This window comes from Camelus dromedarius, unplaced genomic scaffold (assembly GCF_036321535.1).
Source record: "Camelus dromedarius isolate mCamDro1 unplaced genomic scaffold, mCamDro1.pat HAP1_SCAFFOLD_114, whole genome shotgun sequence".
In the NCBI taxonomy this organism is placed as follows: Eukaryota; Metazoa; Chordata; class Mammalia; order Artiodactyla; family Camelidae; genus Camelus; species Camelus dromedarius.
The window spans coordinates 6454484-6474744 of NW_026989787.1; the positions used below are offsets into that span (position 1 = coordinate 6454484).

At 38.5% G+C, this 20261-nt stretch overlaps 1 protein-coding gene across 3 annotated transcripts in view; it reads left to right on the forward strand.

Annotated features, from left to right (window-relative positions):
- The first annotated feature begins 18605 nt into the window (after window positions 1-18605).
- The window catches only part of LOC135320670 (actin-related protein 3B-like), an 876522-nt gene continuing 874866 nt past the window's right edge, over window positions 18606-20261 (forward strand). For 2 of the 3 annotated variants that reach the window (XR_010379929.1, XR_010379928.1), the window contains exons 1-2: window positions 18634-19018; window positions 19986-20110. The gene's annotated coding sequence lies outside the window, so the exon portion shown is untranslated. Of the gene's footprint in view, window positions 19019-19985; window positions 20111-20261 lie in introns of all 3 variants that reach the window. The other variant, XR_010379927.1, reaches the window with a different exon arrangement.

The window sequence follows — 20261 nt, forward strand, 5'->3', positions numbered from 1 at the left end:
CCATGGAGAAGGGGCTGCGACCATCTGTGCTCCCAGGACTCCATACTCTCCCAACTGGGAGTGCTCAGCTTTGAGCAGTTCATTAAGGAGTTAGTTGATACTTTTGTATCTGTTTGCATCCCCACCTTGTCTCCTTCTGTTACCATAAAAGGGGGAAGGAAAAGGCCCCAGTTCTTGACTTACTCAAAAGATAAGAATTCACATGGGAGATGAAAGCATTGTGCAGTGAAAGATTTTATTAGGAAAGGTTAAGTACCCCTCCAAGAACAGGAGGCAGGCTGATCCAAGTGCAGACAGCAATGGTCTTTGCTCCTTCCTCTTGTACCCTCACTTAGAGGTGGTCTTTTGATTGATTGATGGCTCTTGCCCCTGGAGTGCTCAGTCATGTTTGTCCCCTTTTGTGAATGCCCTTATCCATGATGAACACAGAAAAACCCATGGAGGGGCCAGAACCTCAATGCTAATTATATTACAATGAGCACTGTGTCATGTCCGGTTAGGTCCTTGTCACTACCATGAAGCTCCAGCCTTTTAGTTCTAACTGGTTTCTTGCTGGCACTCACTTAGAAGAAGTAAAGCCCCTTTATGCTGGAGGCAGGCATGCCACCATCATCCAGACCATCCTCTCTCTCCTCCACCTGTCTGCCTGGTGCCCCCACTTATCTAACTACCTAACACTTTCAGTGCTCTGGGACAGGTGACGGATTGCCAGTGTCTTGTCTGTCTGAAGGCTCATGCCAGAGTTCCTCAAATTTTACCCTGATGGTAACCATTCAAAGTCAGCACTCTGATGGGTTCAGCAGCAGTGTGATTTTGCAGATTTCCAAGCTTCTTCTTATGGTTTGATAAGTATGACACTCTTTCCATGTGTCTATCCTTAGATGGAACCAGGTCTCTGTAATACATGTGATTAAATCACTAATTATTCATGGTTACCAAGATTCCAGGTATTTTTGGTTATTATGTTATTAATATTTCATGATGAAGCCAAAATAAAGATGTTTTCTCCTTTGAAATATGCCAAAATATAGCTTAAAATCTAATGTTTTATTTTTATTCCATTAAATTAAAAAATACAGTTCCTGTCTATTTAAAGCAATAAGAAAGAGATGTGGGATTTTCTATGTATACTTAGGGGAACCTATGTACTTTGAAATATGTGACAATTTTTATTGAATTTTTTTATACGTATTGCACACATGAGGGTATCTATAAGCTACATACGACTTAAAGTAAAATAATACTCTGATAACTGTAGAATTAATAATCATTTAAAAATATACAATGGCAAAGACACTTGAAGCCCTTGGAGGCTCCTCCCCATTAAATTCTCCTTTTTCTCTAGAGGTAACTCCTACCATGAGTCCTAAGTTAACCAGTTCTTTGCTAGTCTTTGTATTTTTACTGTAAATGTATGTATCTGTAAAACATGCCATTTATTTTTGCCTGTTTGGAATTTTACATAAATTGAGCCATACCTCATACATGTATGACAGAGTCTGGAGTTCCATCTGTGTTAATATCTATGTCTATAAGTGTGGACTTTCAGAACAGGGACTCAAGAGCCAGAAGGCCTTGTTTTGAATATTATATCATTAACTTAACAGCCTTCATATAGAAGTTCCTTAATTTTCCTGTCCTGTTTCTTTGTGTGTAAAGCATATTGTCATATTAATTAAACAAATTAATGCAGTCGATTCATATAGCTAACTAATACAGCTCAAGGCTATATGACCCTTTAACTTTTAAAGCCCCTCCATTTTGAAGCGGCTCTATTTAAGAAATAGAAGACAACTTATAAATAACTATCAGTCACAAAATAAAATATTAATTACAATAAGAAAAAAATCACAATTATAAATATATTTCTAAATGTAACAAAAATAACTGACCATATAAACACATTCTAGGACTGTTTTCAGGTCCCTGGAAAGGTTTGTATAAATGAGGTGCTCGGAAACAAATTCCATCAGCTTCATGGCAAGTCTGACTCCGCATATGTAAAACACTGAATAATAGTTCTGTAAAAGTGACTGATAGTTTTATGTATTTTTATTATGCATGTTAATAGAAATTTTTTACAGTATTGTTTCCTTAAGTGAAATAAAATTAATCTAACTAATTAAATGTACCATCAAATAATATTGTCACATAGAATTTTCATACTTTTGGTTTTAGTTTTCTTTTGTTGTTGTTCTCAAAGTTTATTGTTGCAGGGATTAAAAAGAAATTGAAACTAATGCTGTTATTCACTCGTGCAGTTAAATACCTTCAGGCACTTATGAGACACGGAGTGAAAATTTGAAGCTTATCTTTCTGCAGTCAGGGGTTGGGGACGAGGGAGGGAAGCACGCTCCAGCTCCGGGGGAGGGGGCTGTTTGCGAGTGTATGTGGTGCGCGGTCCAGATCCGGGGATGCCCGCGGGCAGCGGGGTTCCAGAGGGGCCATCATGTCTCCCAGGTGCCCCCCTGGGGCTCTAGATCCCGCGCGCTTGGCACGACCAGCAGCGCGCCAGCCCCTCCCGCTCCAATTCGGACTCGCGGGTGGGCGGCAGAGGACGCACATCTGTCCCGCTGGAGACCTTTTCTCTCTCTGACTTGGACACCAAGCTGGGCCCAGTCAGCCCAAAGCCCCAGCTCCGGGAGCCCGGCTTTGACACCGCATACTCGCCAGCCCTGCACTGAGGCCAGCGTGCCAGGACCTGAGCCCCCAACCTGCCTGGAGAGGTTCTACCCGGGGCCAGGGCCGGCCACGTGGGCAGTCCCCTCTTCCACACCAGGCCTTGACGCTGGACGTCCCCGCTCCGCGTGTCCCGCCGCCCCTGCCCAGGTCCGAATCACGGCTGGGCGACTTTCTGGGCGTCGCAGCCACGTTAGGGACAGGGGTGCGCATCGATGAACGGTGGCGCCCGAGCCGGGCTTACGTTGGAGCGGGAGCGGCGGAGCGGTCTCGGGCGCAGCCACGCCGCCTGTGCCCGCGGCGCGAGACGCTCCGGTCTCGTCCTGGAGTTACTTTCTCTCTCGGTCCCAACCCTCCCCGCACCCCTCCCGGCCTGGCCCCAGCTTCGCGCGGCCCCTCCCCTCCCCTTACCGCCTCCTCGCCCTGCTCTCCAGCTGCCCTCCCGCAGCTCCCACCCCCTGTCCTCCCTCCCCTCTCTCCAGCGGCCTTCCCCGATGGCCGGCGAGAAAACCAGCCCCCACCCCAGCCGGTAGCTGGCGCCCCACGGCGGCCAGCCCAGGCGCAAAGGGCAGCGGTCCGGCTCCCAGTCACCCAGCGTGGCGCGCGCGAGCGGGAGCGCGCCGCCACTCCTGGCTGGGGGCTCAGCTGCGCCGCCTGGTGGTAGCTTTTCTAACAGATAACGCAGTTGCTTCACTTTTTGTTTGCTACCAATTTGAAATAAGAATTTTAATTCCTGTACATTTCGTTTTCTGCTGTGTTTCTTTGAATTGATACATGAAATTTTTTACTTTAGGAAAGAAAGTTGTTAAGAGTAATGTATCTATCAAATTCAATTTATGTATTTAATTTATATTTCACTGTGCTATTTATTGATGAAAGATTAAATATCTAAGTAAATAGGCCAGTAAGAAATTGCCATAATTTTTAGAAAATCACATAAATTTTTAGATAATAGTATTTCCTTGACCTTCAATAATTAGAAGCTTGCCTAAATTACTTTTATTGCTATTTTATAAACATATATTGTGTGCACATTAAAAGCTAGGAAAATAGTTTTCACAATATTACAAAGTAAAAAGCATACTGACATAATCAAACTTAGAAAGGAAACGACTTTAATGTCACTGTATATGAAGGCAATGTATGTTACATAGAAAACTGCATTTAAAGTGTACTAATATGTGGAGACCATGTAATTTAGAACCGTGAGTACAAATCTAATATGAAATGGGAAAATAAACTTAAATTTACAATTGACCACATTGTAACAGACAGAATTTATCTTTTACATCGTAACAAATGCCTATGGTTAAATACATGTCTGAAATTCAGCTGCTGGAGTCCGGTGTAATCACACCTGATGTTCACTGCCTTGTACATTCTGACTGAAAAGTGCTCATCACCTACAGGTTGTCAAACCTTGTGATTATTATTCTCACACAATATATTACAGTCAATTAGCACTAGCCATACAATTTTCAAAATTTTAGAAATGTACTACAAATTTTCTTTCCCCCCCCACCAGTTCCCTTCTGTGCTGTCTTGAAAATAAAATTAGCAATCAACTCAGTATAATACATTATTTTAGGTATTTCCTATTGACTTTCCAGATATTAGCACCCTGAGGCAACTGTTTAATAGTGTTGAGGCCTATAAAAATTTAATCACTGAGAAAATATTTATGGAGTGTCTATTAGCAGCAAGACTATAGAGACGTAATAAGGGTTCTGAATAAGTCAAGATTTTGTCCCTGAATATAAGAAGTGTCGGTTCTAAGGCCGTAGCTCTCCCTGGTGACTAAACATCACAATCACACATTTGACTTCATCTGTTTAAGATTGGGAGAATGCTGAGAAAATCAAAGAGTAAAAGATCAGAAATGCTGAATCAGGATGGAGGTAAAGAGTAGAACTGATGTATCTGTGTTAAAGAAAAACTCAACAGATGATTTTGATGTTTCGCTAAAGTAGTGGAGAATTGGGAAAGAGGAAGATGGGTTAGTAATTGTAATATCACAAGAGCAGGTCAGTTCTAGAGTCTGGTTGGATGCCAATCTTAGACCATTGCTTTGACGTATGTCTTATTCTGCTGGGCTGCTGTGACAAAATCCTACCACATTAGTGACATAAACAACAAAAATGTCTTTCTCACAGATCTGAGGCTAAGTCCAAGATCAAGGTATGAGCACGTTAATGTCCTGGGTGAGGGCCTCAACTTATGGCTCATAGCCAGTCTTCTCCTGAGTTCTCAAATGATGGAATGGGTGAGAGATCTCTGTGGGGTCTCTTGTCTAAGGGCACTGACCCATTCCTGGGGGCTTCACCCTCACAACCTAATCACCTCCCACAGGCACCAGGATTTCAACGGATGAACTGTGGGGTGGGGCACACATTCAGCCCATAGCGGTCGATGACCCCCAAACTTAATTTAACATCAGTATATTTCAGTTTTCTTGTATATAACATGGGGCTAATAGTAGTGCATTTTAAAAAGATAGTTTAAAGGATGAAGTTTATTTATTTAAATTCTTAATCACAGTGCCTGACATATTTAAGTGATCAATAAATATTTATCGAGTTTTACTTTAAGTGTAGTGAAAAGATCCATGCTTTATTCAAAGTGGGGAGGCAATATTAAAATATCACTTATTCAGAAATGCTGTCTGGAATGGTGATTGTAAAGTTGAGTCTGGAAGATTCTGCTTTCACTTAGAAGAAAGAGGAAAAAACATGGAAAGTTATATAAGTTAGAAGTGATCACACAATATTCTGATTGAGACAATATCTAAATTAAAGGGATTTCCTGTTGCAGAATGACACAGATAGCAAATTAAGATACTTTAATAAACATTCTCAAGGTTATATTCTTGGATAATTTTCACTTCACTGGGTGAAGGGATCTTGATTATAGCAGATAGCGAAGGGCTGTGCTTTCTAGATAGCCATATAGGAAAACGGTGGAAAACTTGTTTATTTCAGGTTTTAACTGTTATTTTTAAAAGATTATTTGAAAATAGACTTTAAAAACATGTATGCAGTTTGGGATAAAAGAATATATAAATGTAATTACAAATATCAGGTATACTTTGTGTTTGGATGATCGTTTCCAGTTATTCTCATCCAGCAAAGGGGCTCATCTTTCTTCTGATGTGGTCTCCTGAGCTGTTCTGCTTGTGAAAAAGCTTTCTCATACTTGCATCCCTGTGTGCTTGTCTATCTTACACACACTGGTTATCTTACTGTTACACTTCAGGTCATCGAGAATTCTTTTTGGCTTGTGAGATTTTTCAAAATATTTTTAACTTGAATCATCCTGAATTGGTATCTGCAGAAGTTTGACCTCTTCCTTATGATACCCAGCCATGTGTCCACTACCTGTCTTGGTGTTAACTGGAGGGATGGCTCTGGCCTTTCTGTTTGGAATCTCTGTTCTACTGCCTAAGTGCTCGCCCAGGAACCCTGTTTTTCATGATAGCCTACGGTGGTGTTGGGGGTGTTATCACACAGTAGTGTTACACGGCGATGTCTTTGTTAGGGTCTAAGCCCCAGATCTTCTCCCATTGTCCAGGTCATGAGGCTTTTCCTGTAAGTCCACAAAAGCTCCCCCTGGGAGCTGCAGAAACATGATATGCATAATCTTCTATAATATGACATTGAGAAATTTTATTTTGTTTGATAGTTATTAAGAATGTATTCTTCTTGAGCTAAATAATACGGAAGCCAGAACACACAGGATGTTTCCCTTTCTCTTCAGCCCCTCCTCTTCACCCTCTCTTTGACTTTCTTGATGGAGAGAATATTTTCATCATTCGAGACCTAGATTCAACAGCCCCATAATAATTTTTTTCCTTGATTGCCATGAATCTGTGTCTATCAGTTGGAGGGAAGCCATTTTTAACAGAAATGCACATGTTGTGAATACAGGTAAATACAGAAACACAATAGAGAAGATTTTTGGAGCCATGCTTTGTGGATATTGCTAAGTCCCTGAATACTACAATATTTTAAAGATACAGTGATGAAAAATAACAGATGAGGGAAAGTTTTCTTAAACAAATGATGCTGACACAATTAGTTACAGTTTAGAAAAAGAAGTAAAGATGGATACTTACTTCCTTAAAAAAAATTTGAAAGGAAATGTTAAAGGGTTTGATGGAATTGTTACAACAATAAGGGAATGAGTGAAATGCATTGGGAAATGTATTAAATTAGAATGAAAAAGGGTTTTCTAATCATAAAGTTGACATAAAGAATGAAAAAAATCCCAATCAAAAATGTTCTACACAAAAATTAAAAGATGAGTAATACATTAAAAGTAAAATTGAAGAACAAACATGAAAAATAGTAAACTCAATACTTAAAAACTGGAAAAGATAATAAAGAATTCTTAGAGGGTACATCCTAATCATTAACAAATATATGAACAAAAACCTTTAAATAACACCTATAGTAAGAGATTCTGAAAATGTGCAAATCACAGCTTAAGAAGACAGGTGCATCATCCCCTCCTGGTCATCCTCATTCTCTGCTGCTGAGACAGTGAAGACACCACTTTTGACTCTAGTTTACAGGTTGTTGTTTCCTGACCTCAGGAGATCTGTCAACTTTTCTTCCCTTTACCCATGCATTTCCACTGTATTTCTAGCCTCTCGTCTTCAGCCCTATCAGGATATTTGACCTCCTTTGATTTCGGCATTTTTCTCTCTGCTTGCTTCTTTGTTCTCCTTTCCTGTCTTTATTCCTATTTCAGTTCATGATTGACAAGGTCAGCAGTGTGTGTAGGGGCTTAAAAGCCCGGCCTCTGGAGGAAACTTACTGGTGTCTGAGCCTAGCTCTGCTAACTAGGGGCCAAGTGAAACTAAGAAGATGACTTGACTTCTCAGTATCCCCCGCTCTAAAATGGGAGGATTGTAGTAGTCTCTTGTCATTGGTTTGTTATAAGATCAAGTATGTCAATATGTATGGATTACTTAGATTAAGTATCTGGCATATAATAGCTGCTATGTAAGTAGGATTCAAATGCACTGATGATCTGTTTTTTCATTTTGCATACATAGTTGGGTTATTATATTTCAAGCTTACAGTGTTTTGTAATTCAGTGTTTCTTCTTTAGAGAAACATATTGATCATTCTTTCTAGATTTCTAATTTTTTAAAATTCATAAAGATTCCATTAGCCAAAGTGATATATGGCTTTATTTTAATAAACTTAATTTTTCATTTTTATGTACTCCATATATAACTTATTTTTAATAACAACTTTATTGAAATATAATTCTCATATGATAAAATTAACCCCCATAAATGTGCAATTTAGTGGTTCCTAGTATATTCCCAACATTATTCAGTCATGAAAGCTATTAAACTTTAGAATAATAGGATTCCATAGCTATTAGTGGTTATTTCTAGCACCCCACCCCCTCAGCTCCTGGTAAGACTAACATATTTTCTGTCTCAATAGATTAGGCCATTCTGGACGTTTTCATATAAACTGACCCCTACAATTGGAGGCTGTTTTCATTATCATAATGTTTTCAAGATTCATTTATATTGTAGTATATATCAGTACTCTATTCCTTTTAATTGGTAAAAAAAAATTCTATTGTATATAGGTATTCAATTTTGCTTTTGCCCATTCATCAACTGATAGCTTTATGATTTGTGTTCACTTTTGCTTACTATAAACATTCGTGTATAGTGTGTGTGTAGACATATGTTTTTATTCTTTTGGATATATGCCTAGGAATGCAATTGTTACACACAGAATAGCTCTTTGTTTAAATTTTGAGGAACTGTCAAACTGTTATTTAGAGTGGGTACACCATTTAATACTCACACCAGCAAAGCTGAAGGTTCCAACTTTTCCACATCCTTCCAAAAGTTGTTATTTTCCTTTTTTTTTCATTTTAGCCATCCTAGCAGGTGTGAAGTTATATCTCATAGTGATTTTTATTTTCATTTCCCTAATGACTAATGAGGCTGGACATTTTTTACTGTACTTATTTTTTATGTGCTCTCTGTAAATTTTTTTTGAACAATATCTATTAATATCATCCAAGATGTACTGCAGATAATGGTTATCGTATCTCTTTTCATGCCAATACTTTTTTTTTTTTTTTTTTTTGCCTGGCGGCACTTGCTAGAACTTGGGAGTAGCAGGCCCTTTTGTATTTCTGACTTAAAAAATAATGATTTTAGTGTTTCACTGGTGATTACTATAGGTTTTTGTAGAAATGCTTTTTCAGGTTAATACAGTGCCTTTACATTCCTAGTTTACCAAGAGGTTTTTTTAAAAAAAAATTTATTATGAATAGATGTTGACATTTAAGGCTTTTTGTATATCTGCAAAGATGATTATATAGCTTTTATAATTAATCTCCTAACATGGTGAATTACATTGATACATTTTCAAATATTGAACAGTCTTTTATTTCATTCTTGAGGTAAACCCTAATTGGTTATGAAATATCAAGTACATGCTAAATTGTATTTGCATATATTTGGCATTTTTGTATCAATATTCAAAAGTGAGATAATTTTCCTTTCTTGTACTAGTTTAATCCAGTTTGTATATCAGAATTTTACTGGCTTTGTAAAATTAATTTTTTAGCTTTCTTTTTCTATTCTTTGAAACAGTTTATATAAGATAGGAATTATTTATTCTGTAAAGGTTTAGTAAAATATAAGACATTCTTTTGGGAAACATATTGGATATTTTTATTTTAAAAATTACTATTGTCAACTGCTGTAGCAGGTGTTCTTAAGATCCAGAATTTATATCTAAATCTTTAGATGAAATCTTCCTTAGATATATGGTCCCTAATAATATTCTTTAGATTGCCCTCAGATGACTTTTTAGCACTTGGAGAATAGCATGTCTTTTCTGGTTACACACATTCTATTTTTTAAAAAAAAATCTTCAAAATGTTTACATTGTTCTTTATTGAGTTTAATCTCATTAGTTTTGATTCATCATTACAGCTAACTGTGGTGTTTTAATTTTTAATTTGTTTAAATCATTTAAAACTATTTTTTGTCTTTAAAATATTTTATTTTGAAACAATTTTAGAGCCACAGGGAGTTGTAAAGAGAGTTTAGAAAGTTCTATTTACTCTTCTTTCTGTTTCCTCCAAAGGTTACATCTTACACAACTATAGTACAACATCATAACCAGAGGTTTGACATTGGTACAATGTAAGTGCAGTTCTCCGTTATTTCATCCCGTGTGTGGATTTCTGTAATCACCACTACAGTCAAGATACAGAACTGTCTCATAATCGCAAAGATCTTTCCTACGCTATTTCTTTATAATTACACACTCCCCCTCCCCTCCACCATTCCTGACCTCTGACAACCACTCATCTGTTTCCATCTCTCTAATTTTGTTATTTTGAGGATTCTTGGTATATACTAGATATGAGTCCTTTGTCAGATGTGTGTAATTTCTCCTATCACATAGCTTGCCTTTTCACCTTCTTCCCAGGGTCATTTGCTGAGCAAAAGTTTTAACTTTTGATGAATTGTCTTCTTGATTCATTGATTTTTCTCTATTTTTTGTTTTGCATTTCATTAATTTCCTCTTTTTATTTCCTTTCATTTGCTTGCTTTGGGTTTACTTTTATCTTCTTCTAGGTTATTAAGGTGAGAACTTAGATTATTGATTTGAGACTTTTTCTCTTTTCTAAAATTTTTCCTTTTGGCACTGCTTTAGTTATGTTCCACGCATTTTAATATTTTGTATTTTCTATTTTCATCCTGTTCATATAGTTTTTAGTTTCCCTGAGCCTTCCTCTTTGATCCATAGATTATTTAGAACCATGTTGTTTAGTTTCCAAGTGTTTGGGGGTATTTTCTCGTTACCCATCTCTTGCTGATTTCTGGGTTAATTCCATTGTAGTCAGAAAGCATTATCTGTATGGTTTCAGTTCTTTTAAAGTTTTGAGGTTTGTATTATGATCAGTATTAAGTTTACTTTGGTCCCCTGTGCACTTGAAAACAATGTGCGTTTTGCTCCTGCTGGGCGGAGTACTCTCTTCGTGTTGGTTAGACCCTGCAGGTTGATAGTATTGTTGAGTCCTGTATCCTTGCTGAGTTCCCGTCTACTTGTGCCATCTGTTGCTGAGAGAAGGGATTGAAGTCTGCAGCTGTAACTGTGCACTCTTCTACTTCTCCTTTCGGTTTTTGCTTCATGTATCGTGCAGCACTCTTCTTTGGTACATGCACATTTAGAATTGCTATGTCTTCTTGATGGATTGACTTTTGATCATTATTTAGTATCTCTCTCTGTTAGTGGTAATTTTCTTTGCTATAAATTTTACTTTTTCTGATAGCAATGTGTCCACTCATACTTTCTTTGATTAATGTTTATGTGGAATATCTTTTTTCATCTGTCTAGTTTTAACCTACATATAGGCATACCTTGGAGATGTGGTGGTTTTGGTTCCAGACCACTGTAATAAAGCAAATATCACAAGAAAGTAAGTCATATGAAATTTTGGTTTCCCAGTCCATTTAAAAGTTATGTGTATACTGTGCTGTAGTCTGTTAAGTGTGCAATAGCATTATGTCTAAAACAACAATGTATGTACCTTAGTTTAAAAATATTTTATTGCTAAAAAATGCTAACCATCACCTGAGCCTTCAGTGAGTCGTGGTAGTTACATCAAAGATCTCTGATCACAGATCTCCATAAACAAATTAATAATAATAAACCAGTTTGAAGTGGTGTGAGAATTACCAAATGGTGACCCAGAGACACAAAGTGAGCAAATGCTGTTGGAAAAGTGATGCTGATAGACTTGCTTGATTCTGAATTGCCACAAACCTTCAATTTGTAAAACTCAATAAACTGAAGTGTAGTAAAACAAGTATGTTTCTATACTGTTAAATTGAAGTGTTTCTTATAGACAACATAGAGCTCAGTCATATTTTTTAAATGACTGTTATTTAACTGGTGTGTTTAGACCACTTAGATTTATTGTGGTTATTGATTGGTCCTTTTTCTGTTTGTTCTGCTTTTCACTTCTCTGTTTTGCTTTACGTGACTTCTTGTGGATTACCTGAAAATGTTTTAGAACTTAATTTTGACTTATCTGTGGTTTTTTTGAGTGCTTCTCTTTGTGTATCTTTTTTTTTTTAAATTGAAGTTGAGTCAGTTTACAATGTTGTGTTAGTTTCTGGTGAACAGCATAGTAGTTCAGTCATACAGATTTATTCATTTTCATATTCTTTTTCATTATAGGCTACTACAAGATATTGAATATAGTTCCCTGTGCTACAGCTCTTTGTGTATCTTTTTAAGTGGTTACTGTAAACATTACATCATATACACACAACTTTTCTTAGTCTGCTGGTGTCAACACTTACCAGTTTGTTATGATAGTCTTGTATGTTTCCTCTTCACACACTGAGAAGTGCATCAGCATTATAATTTTTGCTTCAACTACCAAACAAAATTTAGCAAACACAAAGGAGTAAGAAAGTGTAATTGTCCATATTTGTACTATTTTTATTGTTCTTCCTTCCTTCCTGATGTTCCAGGATTCCTTCTTTTTTCATTTTCTCTTTGTTTTGTTCATTCTTTTAGAGTAGATATGTTGGTTGACAAATTCTGTTAGTTTTGTTCATCTGAGAATGCCTTATTTTGTATTTAAAAAGTTTTTTTTATTGACACAACATTGTAAGCTGACTTTACTTCAGTTAAAAATACATACTTAAAGTAAAAACATTTTCTTTTGTTGAAGTACAGTCCATCTACAATGTTGTTACTTTCTGGTGTACCACAGAGTGATTCAACTTTATATATATAGGCCATTATGAGGTACTGAATTACCATGCTGTACAGGAGGACCTTGTTGTTTATCTATTTTATAGATAATAGTTAGTTGATTTGCTCTTCATTTTTGAAGGTTATTTTTGCAGAATACAGAATTCTGAGTGGGCAGTTCTCTCAACACTTGAAAAATACGTAACTTCCTTTTGGGCTCCCTGATTTCTGATGAGAAATTTGCTGGAGGCATTCAGAATTTTTTCTTTGGTCTTTAGATTTTAGGTGTTTAACTATAATATGTCAGAGTGGATTTCTTTGGGTTAAGATCCTGTTTGGAATTTGTTCAGTCTTAAATATTTAGGTTTGTTTATTTATTTATATTTATTTATTTATTTATTCATTCATTCATTCATTCATTCATGACAAATTTGGCAAAATTTTAGCCATTATTTCTTTGAATACTTTTCTAGCCCTACTGCTTTATCCTCTCTGGGACTCAGAATGCATAAATGTCATATTCATTGATATTGCGCCCATCTGTCCCTGAGGCCCTGTTCATTTTTCAGTCTATTTTCTCTTTGTTTTTCAGTTTGGGTAATTTCTATTGTCGTGTCTTCAAGTTCAGTGATTCATCTGTTCTTTTCTGCTGTTGAGTCCATATATTGAGATTTTTATTTCAGGTATTAGGTTATTTGGTTCTAAATTTCCATGTGGCCTTTTACCTTTGCTGTGATTTTGTGTTCCTTTGCTGACTTTTTTGTTTGTTTGTTTGTCTTTCATTTGTTTCAGTTGTGTTTGTAGTTGCTCACTGAAGCATTCTGTGATGGCTTTTAAAGTCTTGTTTGGTAACTGTTACCTGTGTCATGCCAGTGTTCTTATCTATTGATTATCTTTTCTCCTTTCACTTGAGATGTTCCTGGTTCTTGCTATGTTGAGAGAATTTTTGTTATTCAGTGCTGGACATTTTGGGTATTATATTATGAGGTTCCAGATCTTATTTAAATATTATGTTTTAGTAAGTCATTTCTGTTAATGCTCCAGCAGGGAGAAGGGGATAATGCCAGTTAGGATTTGAAGCTCAGATTTTAATCTTGGCCTTTGCTGACACTCATCTGGGGAGGGGCTCCATGTTACTGCTGATTGTGGACCAGAGTTCGGGCTTCCCCCCAAGGCCTCTGCAGGTACCTTCTTTCTGGGATGGCAAGGGGTGCCCTACTGTCATTGGTGGAATTCCTGATGTTCCACTGGGCCTCCTGTCATAACCCAAACATGGAGGCAGTGAGGGGGATGGAGGTCCTCGTTCCGCATGTGGTGTCTACATTGCAGGTGGGGGCTTGTCTTCCTGTAATATTTGGCTGGAGTCAGGCAGTAACTGTGTAAGTTTTCTGTGTTTCCACTGTCCCTTCATCTCCTTTGGCTGGAGAGAGCAGGCTTTCTGGGGACATTTTTTATTTGCTCCCATTGGCGTTTCTGGGTTGTTGGCTTCCCTGGCACCTAGAGTGGGATGCATGAGACAAAAAGAAAACTCAGGAAGTCACCACTGTGTAGTTCCTCAGGTCCTGATCCCTGGCCAGTCTGCCACATTCTCTTCACCTCTCAGCATGTTTTTGTTTCTTTCAAATATAAAGCCTAGGGAGTCTAGCCATGCTTAGTGGGAAGAGCAGGGAAAAGTATGTTTATCCATCTTTCCAGAAGCAGAAGTCCAAATTTAATTAACTTTGAATGGGTATTACATTCATGTGACATACAAGTTGAGTGATATAAAAAGAAGTTACAGTGAAATTAACTTTCTCCCACCCACTTCCCCTCTTAGATGGCAACAGTGCTTCTGGTTACTGTGCTTCCTTCTGAGGTAACTTTACAGATACCAGCAGACATACACAGATGCGTTGTTACCCAGGTGGTGGCATACTGCATACACCTTATCCTGTTTTTTTTCTCATAACACTGCAATTTAGTGAACCTTCTGGATTCATACAAGAAGAAATTCTTTACCATTTTTCATGGACTCATGCTGTTCCAGTGCATGGAGATGCCATGTGTATGTAACCACTTGCACTGTTTAGGTGTTGGTCCTGTTACCTGATATATTTATTTTCCCTTCCATCTTAGTGTCTTCTGCACATTTCTTGTGTTTTCTGTGTACACCTGAGTCAGGGTCCTGTGTAAGCTGAAGTGTGTTGGAGAAAGGTGCTGGTGACTGAAGTCTTCATTTTATGACAAGTCATATGTATAATCCATAAGTATTTGGAGATACTCATTACAGCTGCTTTCCTAGACTTGGTTCTCCATCATGTTCACAAGGGCTCTTTGGTCCACAGCTTGCTTTTCATAGGTGTCAACAAAAGATTTAGGGTATAAGCTCTATATACCCTTATTCACTTTCATGGCTTTAGGTGCTTCCACATAACAGTTAACAGAATGTATGCGCTTTGTTGTTGTTATTTCTAAGGGGCATGAAAACACAGGTCTACTATGATTTGGGGTCAGAGTACTTGTATCTACCTTTTGGGAAAGATGAGATTGATTTTGTTATCATTTAAATTTTTGAGCATGGTAGTTTCATTCTCACTAAATTAGCACTTTTTCTTTAGGGTGGTGATTTTTTTCTTTTGAGTAGAAATATTGCCCTCAAATTCTTGGTGAACTTGAGTAAAGTCATGAATTGAAGAACCTTTTTGCCTTTGTCTCTTGATAGTCTTTCATGTTCTCTTGGCAGTTTAATGCTAAATCCATGCATAATTAAGTTTGATCTTGCACAGAGGATGGAGTCTGGAACTTGCACTGATAGACTGGAACTTGCACTGACAGACTGTGTGAGGATTTTTTTTTAATTTCAATTTTTTAATTTGATATTTCCAAATATATAAAACATCAAGATTCTTACACCAGTTATCTCAAATGAGACCATACAAAGCAATTTTAAAGTGTATACAACAATCATTCCCCCCTTCAGTTTTGCTACTTTATACAACTATGGGATAGACAGAAAATTGAATGGCATGTGCCTAGTTGGAAAATTTCACCTGTTTACAAAAAAAAAAAGGAAGAAATTAAGAAAACTCAAAATCAAACATGTAGGATACTTGCTAATTTGTGTCTGCAAGTCAATTTACAAACATTTTTTTTAATTTAGTAGGCACTTGGGACTGAAAATTTTAGCTGCCCAGTTTTATCCAACTACCCAACAGAAAGCAGCACAAATGAAAGTCCCAACACTCTGTAAACTTTGAGGGACTGAGAGAGTAGACACTATTTTTTATCTGTAGTAGATTCAATTGTTGAGCCTGCAAATGTAGGCTTTTTTCTCTTAACAGAAATAAATATCCTCAGGGCCTTTCCTCTAGCTTCAGTGGGCTGAGTTCAAGAATAGTGAAGAACCCGTCATGTGAAATTTAAAGTGTGACAACTCTGAAGTATTCTGATGCATTATACAAAATTTTGCTAGTTGCATAGACCAAAGACAGATGTTTTGCTAAATGGCACTGAAGAAAATCCTGACCCAAGTGGCACTACTTGGTCCAAATGTTACTGACCAAAGAAAATGATACAAAAATATTTATAGGCTCACCTTTAAGAAATGGTTGACATTAATACTGTACATATTTTACACATCAAATACATAGTCCAAGAGTTTATAAAAGAAATTCATGCATTATTACCTTTAAGAATATCAATGTACAACATACCCAGGCCCCCCAGTAATGTGACATTTCAGGTGGACACAGTGTTATGTACAAAAACAATTCAATTTATCTTCTGTGTTAAGTATATAATTTAAAGAAATTTCAGAGATTACTGAGGAAAAAACTTAGTCCACTGAAGATTGATAACAAGTGTCAATCTGTGGGATTTTTAAGTATTTCCTTTAAAAAAAAAAAAACACCCAGAAAACATAACCTCTGTACAAAGAAAAATATAAAAATTCTTGAAGATCATGTCTTATCACACTACATAATTTAGAATGAAATGTCAGTGGTTTAAAGTTTTTCTGTCTTATTCCTTTGGAAGCCTTAATTTGTGAAATAATACTCGTATTTAGCTCAGCTGCTTTTATGGCACAAGAGCCCAGTTTCAAAATGGTGGCACTGATTTTCCTTATAACAGCACTATTTTCAGCAGCAATTATATTTTTAAAGGTTAACAATTTGTACAGCAAATTTCTAACTATGCTTCTTCCTACTTTATACTCAACAGTTATGATCTTTACAAAAAGCTAATATCTACATAGAGAACCACCTTTTACTTGCCCCATCTCATCTCTGACTTGGTTGAGGAAGTACAGGCATTTCAGATTAGGTATTTATGTGTTTTAGATGGGATTCTTGGATTTATGTGAATATAAAAATAAGACAAAATAATTCTTAGGTACATTCCAGTGTCCCAGTAATTAGTTACATGATAAATAGTACCTACCTGCTGACCACCTATAAAAGATGAGACATTCCGAGGCACCCTAAAAACCTAGGTCAGTAACAGGTGAACAAGAAGGCCATTTTACTCAATTCTGATGCAGTCACCACTGACTGGTATTTAAGGTGTTTACTGGTAACCAGCAAGTTTAACTGAAGAGATGTCACTAAATTCAAACTGAAAATATATATTTAAAGGCAGCAATTTACATTGAGGGAAATATGGTTCTTGTGTGTTCTGTGTAAAGAGAGATTATGAATAAAGGGAATTGGCAACTGAGCACCCTAATTCAATTCCATGAATACAGGTTCCATGATAAGATATCTACTACATGCATTTTGCTTACAGTAACTGCCTAAAACTCACCAGCTATATAGAGTTAAACTCTGTATTAAAGGACTATTGAGTTACAGGGGAATTGGCCATATCAGGTAGCTAGTGACATAGTACCAGTTGTGAAAATTGAGATAAATGAGTTGACAAATGGATTCATTGAATATGTTAATATTGTGAATGAGAAGACAATTCACCAGGATAATATACCCACATGTATGTTGATCTGACAAAAACCACAGACTGACATCAAATGGATAAAAAATACTGGGGAAAAAGTGAAAATGCCAACCAAAATAACAAGGTGGGTGGGCTGGGTGGGAGAGCACATTTAAGGCATCTAAAAAAAAATTCCACATGGCTTTGGCTTATTAAAATATTTTACACTATGTTTTTTCTTTTAAAAGAAGATTTGAAAGCACCTAAAAATCAAGCAGATTGTTAAAAAAATCCCGCATGGCAAATTCAGTTTGTAAGCGTCATTCAGATATTTGTCAAGGAAAATAAAGAAGCCTCTGCCCATGAGATTGCACATGGTGGAAGAGGTCCTTCCAACCCTGTCTATCTTATGCTGGATGGCAGCCCAGAGGTTCGCTGTGCAGCAGCTACAAACAAGGAGTTACTCTCTGGAAGGGAAGGGACTGTGGAATTTCCACTGTTTGGCGAGCAACCCAGCTTTAATTTTTCCAGATACTCTGCATGTACAGGCTTATGACACTGGAGAACTTTGATGGCATCCTTTACTTTGAACCACTCTGTCTTCCTTCCTGTATTAACAGAATCTTCCCAGTCTTCTAATATTTCAGTGACAGTAAAGACATAGACATATGCCCTGTGCTTTCTGTCTTGGTTCTCAAATATGCCCAGGAGTCTGCCTGACTTTCCTTTGACTCCAGCCTCTTGGTAAGCCTCCCTCACGGCAGCACCTGCAGGCTCCTCCTGGGGCTCCAGTCCTCCTCCTGGGCCAGTCCACTGGTCCGGGACCGAAGCCTGCCCACCTGCAGCACCTCGTCCTCCTGCTCGCTCCGGAAGCACAGGGAAGCCGCCCGCTTCTTGAAGCCCTCGCGGTCCTAGGTCCGCGGACTAGGGGGGCTTGGACCTCATCGCAGAGGCGGGCTCTCGCTGCCGCGGCCCCTGCGGAGGCCGCCAACCCGCCGGGGCGCGGGGGCGAGGGCGAGGGCGAGTCGGGGCCCAGGGCGAAGCAGCCGGTCAGTCCCGTAGCCGGCGGCCGCTCCGACGTGGGGCGGGGCGCGAGCGCTGGTCCCTGCAGCGCGGGCGCCGCGGAGGGAGCGCGGCCTCCGCCCGGGCGTCTGTGGCTTTCCCCGGAGCCCGCCGCCCGCTCGCCCCGGTTCCCGCCGCTGCCGCCGCCGCCCAGGGCGGAGCGGGGCGCGAGGTGCGGGGAGACGGCTGCAGGGGCTCCCGCCGGCCCGGCAGCAGCGCCGCGGCCGCGCGAGGCATTTGGTGTCGGCTGCGGGCCGTCACGTCAGGGCCCTCTGACGTGCTGCGTGTGCACAGGTGGCTGCGCGGTGCCCGTCAGTGCGCCGCCCGTGGCGGGGTCTGTGCTCGGGGACGGGTGTGTTTGTGGCTGCAGTTGCCGCAGTTCGTCCCGGCCCTCCTGACCTCCCCAGCCCCACACTCGGCCTCGTGGTCCTGGCATGCCCGCTGCTTCTGCCCCGGATGCTTCCTCTGGGCTCCGCCCCCAGCACGTCCACGTCACGCCTGCTGCCTTAGTCCTGCAGAAATCCTGCGCTTTGGATTTGTGCCACCTTCTGTAAGTTGAAAGCTTCTGGACCAAGTGCGGCAGTGAGATGGAGTCAGAAGAGGAGGTGAGCAAAGTGATTTCTGTCCTGTACCTCTTTTTTTTTCCCTACCTTTTCAAGCTATTATTTCAAGATGCCTTTCTGAGGGCAAGGTTTAAAATTCACTCCCTTAGCTTTGCTGTTATTCTTCATTTCTAATAAATTGGGAACTACAAATACTCTACTTTTAAAAATGGTTGTATATGTTTACTCATTTATTTTGGAATAAATTTGATGAAGATGAGTTTATGGGAAAGCAAAGTGTGACCAGGGGTTAGGAATTTAAGTGGAAAATTGAATCTTCATGAAGCTTTCCACATTTCATTAGATGTTAAATTCTACAGTGAAGTTTCATATGATTATTAACTATAAGTATATTCCTGAATATCGTGGTTAAACTGTTATTAAAATAATATATCATAAAGCCATTAATAATTTTACATAATACAGTTGTTTGATTATTGAATTTTTCTTGTGAGATATTAGTCAGCAACCTCAGTTTTTTCTTTTAGTGATTTTGTAACAAGAATAAAAATATATTTTAAATCTGTGTGACACAGTTTTATTAAAATGACTTGAGAGTGTATGAGCATTTTTCAGTTTATTTTCTTCTTTCACATTATATTTTTAATTTTGTGTCCTTCTACATTGTATTCTAAAATTTGGAACCGATTGAAATGTGCTTTTCACTTCACTATCATGAGGGATGTTTTTTCAAATGAAACTGAAAAATTTAGTAATTCATCTTTTGTCAGTATTAAAAGCAGACCAGCTAGGCTCCTTTGTGCTGCACTAAAAATACCAGAACATAAGAAAGGTTTCTGTATTACTTTATGTGCTCTGTGATAGCGTCTTTTCTGTGAACACTCTCAATTCCAAATAAGACCCTGACATTGAAAATTTACTTGTACATACACAGGGGTTATATTATGCTTCCTTGACCCTTGAAATGAGTATGGATGCAGACAGAAATCTTTGCTTTGTTCTCCCTAAGGTATTGCCATCAGAGAGTCAGCAAAAGTGGTTGACCAAGCCCAAAGGAGGGTGCTGAGGGGAGTTGATGACCTGGACTTTTTCATAGGGGATGAAGCCATAGATAAACCCACGTATGACACAAAGGTAAACTCCCCACCGGGATTTGCTTCTGTAAGTGTATCACCAAGAACAGAGAGTAGGATGAATCATGCAAAATGGTAGATTTCATAGCAATTGTACTTGTGAGCTGTGTATTTTATTCTTGTGTTGGAAAAGAGGTTTTGTTGTTGTTGGT